Source organism: Cebus imitator, unplaced genomic scaffold (genome assembly GCF_001604975.1).
Source record: "Cebus imitator isolate Cc_AM_T3 unplaced genomic scaffold, Cebus_imitator-1.0 Scaffold78, whole genome shotgun sequence".
Lineage (NCBI taxonomy): Eukaryota > Metazoa > Chordata > Mammalia > Primates > Cebidae > Cebus > Cebus imitator.
In genome coordinates this window covers 292,196-301,276 of record NW_016107393.1, presented here as the reverse complement: position 1 = coordinate 301,276, position 9,081 = coordinate 292,196, and positions in this window count along the sequence as shown.

The following is a 9,081-nucleotide window of genomic DNA, read 5'->3' as shown; positions in this document are numbered from 1 at the left end:
GTTTCATTTCTGGGTTATTCTACATTACACTGCTGTTGCATTCTGATACATCGGCTATTTTTTAAAATCATTTTTATCTTCAGAACATTCTGAAATTATCTCTAGGTCAATTCAAGTTTCATATTTTACTACATTTCTTATTTTTCCTGAATATTAAAATGGATTTTACTCCATCGCCTTAAAAAATTGAATAGCAGCATGTGATGTCATTTAAGGCTTTTTGAATAGGTTTCTCTTTGTTCCTCAATATCACCAATTTCCTATAAGCACAAAATGCTCCCGTTTACACCATCACATGTTAAGACCCTATAGAACCTCTAGTGTCTAAGGACCTTCAATCAGCCTTGGCAAAGTCCCTGGAATCACAACCCAGGTTGTCCTGACTTCGGTTTCCATCCTAATAGCCAACACTTACCCTCAGGACCCCTTTTCCCACTTCCCCTGTCTTTATATCCACATGTACCATAATAGTTGTGACCAACCTTTTACCAAACCCAACAGCTACTGGATAAGCACCCATGCAATTCTCATCAGTTATTGTCACCAGGCCAACTTCTAGAATGGTCTCTGATTTGCTCTCCCACACCCACCACTTTCCTCTGCTTATCCCAAAAGATTCCCATCCCTTGGCTGAGGATCCTTAATGATAGAAAATCTTGCAACAGTAGGTGAAGAGCGGGTCCAATCTAATTTCCTTTCTCATCACCTGCATGTTCTCTACCCGCCCTATGCCTTCCCCTAATTTTTTTCCTTTACATGTTTTCTGATGCTTTTCTATGATGTTCCAAAGAGAGCATTTCCCTCTGCTCCTCTCTACAGCTCTAGTTCATTCAGCCTTGACTACAGAGTTATTATTTGTAACAATAGCTAAAAATGATTGAGTCCTTACTATAAGCCAGGCCATGTACTTTTATGTACTTTTATTATCTCACTGATTCTTCATTACAGTTTTATAAGGAAAACACTACTACTTTCATGCCCACTTTATAGAGTGGAGAACTGAGGCTTAAAGAGATAAAATAACCTGCCTGAGATTGCATAGCTGGGCAACAACAGCAGCAGGAGTTTGGTGCATTCACTCTCTTTTTACCCACCATGCTCTAAAGCCTTGCTTGCTCGGAGCCAAGTGCTGCTCACGGATTGCTCCTACAGTAGGGTAGTTTGGAGATGCTGACAACTTGCATTCAGTCTGCTAAGTACCAGGCAGCTTCCCTGGCAGAGCGCCTAGTAACAGCTGCCATGGAAACGACCTTTCTCCATACCTGCTCAGACTGCTTCTATCTAGGGGAGGCTTCCTGGAATCTTGGCTAATTCTGGTCTGATCCCTTCCTTCTGAAAACTCCACCCTCAGGGCAGGTGACATGCCAACTGGCGTCGGCCAGAAAGCAGCCACCTGTAGCCCAGCCTGCCCTTGAAGAAACAGCATCAAAACAAACTTGTTACAGTTCATACCAAGAACTCCTTCCCTCACACACTTTTCCCTCATAGCTTCCTAATGGAGCTACAATGCCATTCTCCTGCCCTTGCCTGCAACTTCTGCTTACAGTGCTGATTAAGAACTGATGAAAAATCTGAATATAGTAAAAAGCAAACACAGACACAAATACTTTTCTCACAAATTCTTCCCTGTCATCTTTTCCTGCCCTTCACTTAGAGGACTTTCTGACATGTATTACTTTTATTTCTTCAAATAAAATATTTGAAACTAATTATTTCAGAGTAAATTTTAAAAAGCTATGATCCTCTTGACCTGTCCTGTGTATGATATACAGAACCAACTACCAGACAGGTTTTAGCTCCAGCTTAGCTTTGAACTTCAAGTTTTTGGATGTTTCTTCTTGGTGAACCCCAGCTGCCACCGTCACCAACACCCCCACCTAGAATCCCATCAGAAAGATTTTTAAAGAGGAAAAGCTACTAGATTCTGATTTTTTTTCAGGTATTATGATCCTGAAATTTAAAACCAACTTCCCTGTTGACATCCTCAGAAATTCTTGAAATATACATAGGTTTTAGAAACTAAAGGTTTAAAAAAATTATCTTATTATTTTTCACCAGCTGAATATTATCATTAAAATATTCTTTACTAATAGAGTTCAGCACAACCCACATTACCTAGAGATTCAGCATCACTGTTTTTGTGTGTCTATGTCATTGTGTTCTTACAATGTGTCCTCTGAAATATGGCCACCCAGACAAGCAATGCTGCCATGCTCTTTTCCTGCACAGTGACGGGTGGAAATGGGACAGAGATGGTTAAACCTTGATGGTGGAGGTGGAGGGGGTGATCAGGGAAGAATACACTTGGGCATTTGCGGGCAGCAGGATAGAATGGGCTGGCTTAGGAGAAGGGGACAAAGTAGATGACAGAAGGTGGCAGGTCTGAGGAAAGCCATGGTGGTGGGGAGACCAGATGGGTGCCCAACATAGCCCTGGAGTCCCGGATCCACCCTCTCCTTATCCACCAGCTGGGCCCACTGATTTGTTCTTTCAGCTCTCTTTAGTCTCCTAGTCATCAGTTCTCCTTTCACTCTTGCCGCAGCTGCACTTTTCCCTTCTCCCAGACCTTGGCTTCAGTTTTGCCAGTAGTGCCCTTTTGTCCTTGCTCCTGGCTCCACAGCTCCAGGTGTTACTGTTGCCAAAAGCTACTAGCTTTGGGGGCTGTGATTGAATTGTTATTTTCAACATGAGGGAACAGGAGGTTTGGCGTCTCTGTTGGGCTAGAGTTTGAAATGTGAACTCCTGGACTGTCTTCTGGGTGCTACTCTGCATTTACTACACATCCGAGCAATACGGGTAGTGCCCTGTGTCATTTAGTTGCCCTTTAGCGTTGAAGTATATGTTCATGTGCAGCAGAGGGTGAACATGTAATAAAGGCCTGGAAGATGTATCTCGATGCCTTGGTTTGTGGAGTGAATGGGAGGGAGTGAAGGTATTAATAAGCTGTGGGCTGTGTCGGGGCAGCCACTTGGTCCATCTATGCATCTCTCCATACCCAGCTTCAACCATGAGCATGGGCCTAATCACTCAGATAGAACTTACTAAAGACAGGAATGAATGAATGAGTGAATGAATGAGTGAATGAGTGAATGAGTCAGTGAGTCAGTGAGTGAGTGAACGAATTAATAATGCTGCCTGGAAACAAAGAAGGACAGGAACGTGAAAGTAAAGGATTGCTTTGTCCGAAAACCATACAGGCAGTGAACGGCACACGTTTTCCCGGCACTCAGGGAAGCCCTACCACTGGCAGCAGCTTTCGTGAGCTAGGATGCTGCGCAGAAGGTATGAGAGCATCTCAACAGGCTGCACTTCTTGATGACTTGAGATAAATATTCATACTTAATACTGGTTCTAGGGTATGAATTTTTAGACTATAATTTTTAAAAATTTATTATAGTTTTAAACTTAATTGGGTAAAAATATTTATTGGTGGGGGAGGGGATGCAATTACCCAATTATCAAAGCTAGAATGAATCCTAGGAGGGACACTAAAACTATCTTTAAGTACTGTGAGGATTTTATTACAGCAACTCTTAAAACAATAATGAATGTTATGTGTTCCTCAGCCATTTTTACAACGAAGAGCAGCACACCATTTTCAAACAGAAAGCAGATTTGCATTTGTGGAAGAAGAAGCAAGAAACGGCTCCATGCCAATAAATCCTCCTCACAAACCCCCACCACTGAAAAAATCACTTTTCTTTGAACGTTAAAAAAAGGAGGAGTGGGTGGATAGGGAAACTCTAGTGAAGCTACAGACAATAAAACGGAGATGTGGGAAATAGCATTAAAAATATGTTGGCATTTTCCCAAATGGGGAGTGCTGACAAGTATAATCCTATTACTCAAATCACATCAGCAATGAGATAAATGAAATAAAAACATGATCTTGTGTGACCAGAGCGGCTATTTGTCCACAGACTTTCATTGCATTGAATCAATCTGTACCCCCCAAAATGGGACATAGTAGAAAACACAGTTAAGGAGGCTTTTAAAACACATCATCGAGATTACAGCACCTTTTAAAATAAACAGCACTGAATAGCAACACAGGTAAAATGTCATTGTAAGACGGGGTTCCGATATTCAACGGCGTGCTTTATGGCTTTCCAGAGTATGATAAAATCTGTTCACCAGATGTACTATATGTCTCTTGTGTAGCATACTTGAGCATCCTGTAGGCCCGAGGCACATTTATTTCATGTAATTGCCTTTCCTGTGCACACCTTGGGGCACCCTAATTCTCCATTTTATTTCAGGCACTGTACAGGGTACCATCTGGTAGTTTTAAACTCATCCTGTTTTATGGCACTACTGCAGTGGCTGTATTCAGCTGTACTGCAGGCTTTTGGTGGAGACAGACTTCTTACTACCAGCTATTTATTTTTGTCTGAAATAAAATAGCCTTGAACTATCAACATGCAGGATTCACACGTAGATCATCACCAGTCTATATGAGCTAGACAGAGATTCCCAGACAACCTGCAGACTCGAAGCATTTCCAAATTGCTTTACACACAGCTGTTAACTTACAGAATTGGGATTCTAAATTCTTCGCCTACTTCTGCATGTAATTATATCTTTTTAGTATCTCATTTGTATTATTTTAGTTCAGATGAGCACAAAAATAAATGTATTCCATCACATCTGGAAAAGTACTGCAGAGAAATCGCTGCATATACGAAGCTGCACACCTCATTACGAGATTCGTCACTCATTTCAAACCCAAACTTATCTCTGTCCCTCATCAACGTGGCTTTGTTTTGCTGTTGTTTTCCTTAAATTGTTAAATCATTTTTTTCAAGGGAATTTGCAAGATCTTGAAAAGGCGAGTTTGGAAATAATATACTTGGCAGAAGGAAAATAAATCTCAGAAGCAAACAGCTTTTGGGCAGCAGGTCCCCTATGAGCATGCCATCCTCAACTTGTGCACCAATTAGATAGGAAGTCACTCTGTTTTCTCTGAGAATTCATCTTCTGCTTCTGACCAACCCCTGCCCCCCACCAATGTGACCACAGAGCTGGGCAAGCCACTTTGACAAAGGGTCTCTGATATGCAAATAACACACAACCAGCTGCATGTTTCCAAATGAGTCATTGTTTACCTGCTGATTCCTCCTCACCAAATCCCTCTTGCTGCCTGTGTTATGCATTCCCCCTTCTCCTGTCCCTTCCCTGTGCAACAGCTAAGGTCTGTAGGCCCCCTCAGAATGGCAATGAGAGGGGGCCAGGCCGGTGATGGGACGAGGTGAGTGATGAGTTGGCTTGCGAGTCACTGCTGCCTCTTGACATGTGTTATCTCAGCATTGCCCAGGGAGAAGATTACTAGTCTTTGGCCCGAGATGCAGAAAGCCTTCCAGTGTACAATCTGCTACCTGGCGTCAATGACTTGCATAAATAAATAAACCAATCAGGAGATGCTGGCTTTACTACCGGCACCCAGGCTAGCCTTCGTTATGGCGATGGTAACAAGTACAGATGGAAAAATATTTAAGGTAGAAAAATGCTGGATCTTGACCCGTTTGCCACAGGTTCTTTACATGTTTTGCATTTGTGGCAATGACAAATGTAGCTAAATGCACCTGGTTGTAGCTGTCTGCTGTGATCTAAAGCCTTTTTGAATGAAAAGAAAAACTCCCTCTGTTATTTATTGTTGGAAGCAGAGTTTACTTTGCTGTCTTTAACCTCAGCAGAAATCAGAAATGCCAGTTTAACAGCAAGCTGATGAGTTCTGGGGAACAGAGCAAAGAGTCGTTGGTTGGAGTCTTGTAAATCAGTAGAAGACCAGTGACCAAATAGATTCATATTTATTTTCCTGGAGTTTTCTTCTCTTCTTTGACTCTCAGGCAATCTTGTTCTATAAAAATGTTAATGCTGGTCTGAATATGACGGGTGATTTTTTTCCCCACAGCTCTGTCAAACAGATCTTCCCAATAATTAAATGTGCATCCTTGAGCTCTAAGAGCAGTCTTGTTGAACAAAGCAACCACAAATCCAACTAACCTTTGAAGAATGAGAGTGTCAAAGCATAAGCAGATGTTTTAATTTGCACAATGCTGGGATTTTTTGGATGCCAAATGTTCCTAAAATAGTTATTGTATCTAGACAGCAGGAGAAAGATATACTCAGAAATGACCTACACGCCTCTCAGTTACAGACATTGTTTTCTTCAGCAGAAGTGACATTGAATGTGTTGCTAAGAAATCTGTGTGTTAATCAGCATTTAATGAGAAGGTATCACAATCCTATGATTACAATATATGAGAAAAAAACAAAAGAGCACTTCAGAATTTTAAAGTACACACACACACACACACAGTCTTTGTAAAGTCCATAGCTAAAACAAAGATGGGACACAATAAAAGGGCTCATGCTATCCCTTGTGTAGGTATTAAAGGTTTCTAAAAATGACTTAAGAGATGCCTGCGATTAAAGCCAAAAAAAGAGGATACATACTTTAGCCATGAAATTATACCATAATGTTATCTAGCCAGTTGAACTTACATTGCTTTAGGGAAATGTTAGCACATGTTTTTCACAAGTGGGTGCAGGCAGGAAAGATTTATATTAGACATCAGGAAAAATGTCTTGACTTTCAGAAGAGTTGTGAGAAGCCAAATAGTTTACCCAAGAAGGCTGTGGAATTTACCTCCTGGAGTTTTTTAGCAGCAGACAGGAGACCCATATGTTTGGGTTTATTTCAGAGTCTTTGAAATGAATAAAATAGGCTTATTAAGATTTTCCTAGTCCTTTTCTTTTGTAGCTTGCCTGAGAACAGGTTAGACATTCGGTCCACAAAGCCAGCCTCTTCCTGACCTGCCTGTAAGTCCGTCTTCTCAAGTCTTAGCCATATCCTACCAGAACCTCTTGATCTAAAGGGTTAAACTAAGGGACTCTGGTGCACTGCTGCTAGTGGGTTGAGGGAGTGTAAATTGGTGCAATCTCTGTGGTAGACAATTCCTCAAAATATAAAAAATTAAAAGTGCTCTTGTCCTGTGACCCTGCAATTACATTTCCAGGACTTTATCTCTTAGATCTATTTATACAATTCAAAATGACCTATGGATTCATGATTTATTGCAGCAATGTTTTTAATAGCAAATAATTGAAACAACCTTAATATCCATCAAAAGAAGACTGGTTAAATAAGTTATAGCATATCTGTGTTAAAGAAAGAGGCAGCTCGACATGGCCTTGTAAAAAAGGATTTCTAAGACACACGTTTTTAAAATTAGATGCAAAACATCACATATACCATGCTATTGTTTGTGTGTTTTCCAAAAGGAGAAGAGAGACATACTTTCCACAGCATAAAAAATAACTTTAGAACTATTATACCTTTTGCACTGGTACTATGTGTAATATCGATTAATATCAAATACATGAATATTAAATAAATGACTAAGAGAAATTAAGGGAACTCTTTTCCAAATCAAACCCCCCCAATGAAGTACGAAATTCATTCTGTCTTATCTCTGGTTCCCTCCTTGATTCTTATCAGGAAGCCACTAGGATCAGATGGCCATGGCGGGGTGCAGGGAGGGTGTGGAGTGGGGGACATGGGACATGACTGTTTGACCTAGGTTTTCTTGTTCCCTTTCTGCAGCTATGCCTTTCAGAAGACAGAGAAGAGGAAGAAGGAGGTAGAGTCTGGTGTGAGGGCACCAGGGAACATTTCCTTACTTCACAATTTGGTGAACTGAGTGGAACTGCCTGACAGTACACAGAAGGCGAACTCCTGCCTAAGGTCATGGAGAAAGGCAGGAGGGTCCTCCTGTGACCAAGAGATGACCAGTTTCACAGAGGAAATGCAGGGCCACTCTCCGACTGGACCCCACCATGCACAAGGTGAGAATTCAGCCTGTCAGGGTTCCCCTTATTAAAGTATATGTCAAAAAGTCCTGGTAGAAATGTAATTCTATGATGTTAATTTTGGAAAGTCTCATCTAGAACTTTCTGGGAAGTATTTGAAAGCACAGTTGTGGAATTATTTGAAGACTTGAACATAAATATTCAACATTTCTTGGATACAGCGGTTGGAATATGCAACAGATAGGGGTCTATATCGGAGAAATGAGAGACGTGGCAAGTGCTTAGCCTCTCTGAGACTCAGTCTCAACGTCTCACCATCAGGGATAGCTAGCTAGCTCACGGAATTATTGCGAGGGTTCATTGTTACAATTTATTCCAAAGTCCACCACAGCACTGAGAACATAGGCAGCACTCAAGCAGCAGTGGCCGGTGGTATTCTCTGCTAAACTATTTGCCACCTCAGCCGCTTTGATTCTGCTCCAGAGGGTTTTTTTGCTGATCCCACTGGTGATGCAAGGCAGGTTAATTAAAGATGCTCTCACCTAATCTAAAAAGTCAAGACATCAGTCCACAAAAAACCAGAGCCACCAAGTAGGCAGCTGTTTAACACTTTGGGTAGAATATTTCTCCCCCTAAAAACAGCCTACTTTAAAGAAGGGAGAGTTAAGTTTCCAGGATCTTACTCCTGAGATTTTTATTTAAAGAATACCCCATCTTTACTCGCAGCGGAGTGGCTGAAGATTAAAAATTAGCCACTGTATAGTAGCTGAGCAGTAACAATTTTTCATAAAGGTTTTTAGTACACATTTGGGATTATAATTTCAATATTATGCAAATGCATTTTATGGATCTGTAATACAGAATGTGTACTGGCGTTAATGTGCATTAGCGGGCGAGAAGAAAAGGCTCCAAATGAGCCATTTTGGTGTCTGCTTTCAACATGTATTATGAATAATAAGTAAAATGTTCTGATTTAGAACAAATAATATAAAATCTGATGCACTGATGTGCATCCTCTTGATGCACATCAGTGACACAGCCCTATGCAATGCCCATGGAATTCTTCCATTGGACACAATTTAAAACTGGCTCTTAAACGATATATTCCTTTTTCTGGCGTGTCTTCCTGAATGAGATGTGAAAGTAAAATATATATATTTATTATGAATAGGGGACAGTTTCCCCCATTGCTCAAAATCAGGCATGAACCAGATCAAGGTATTGGAAAAGCCGCGACACTATAGTGGTCAAGAGAATGGCCCAGGCTAC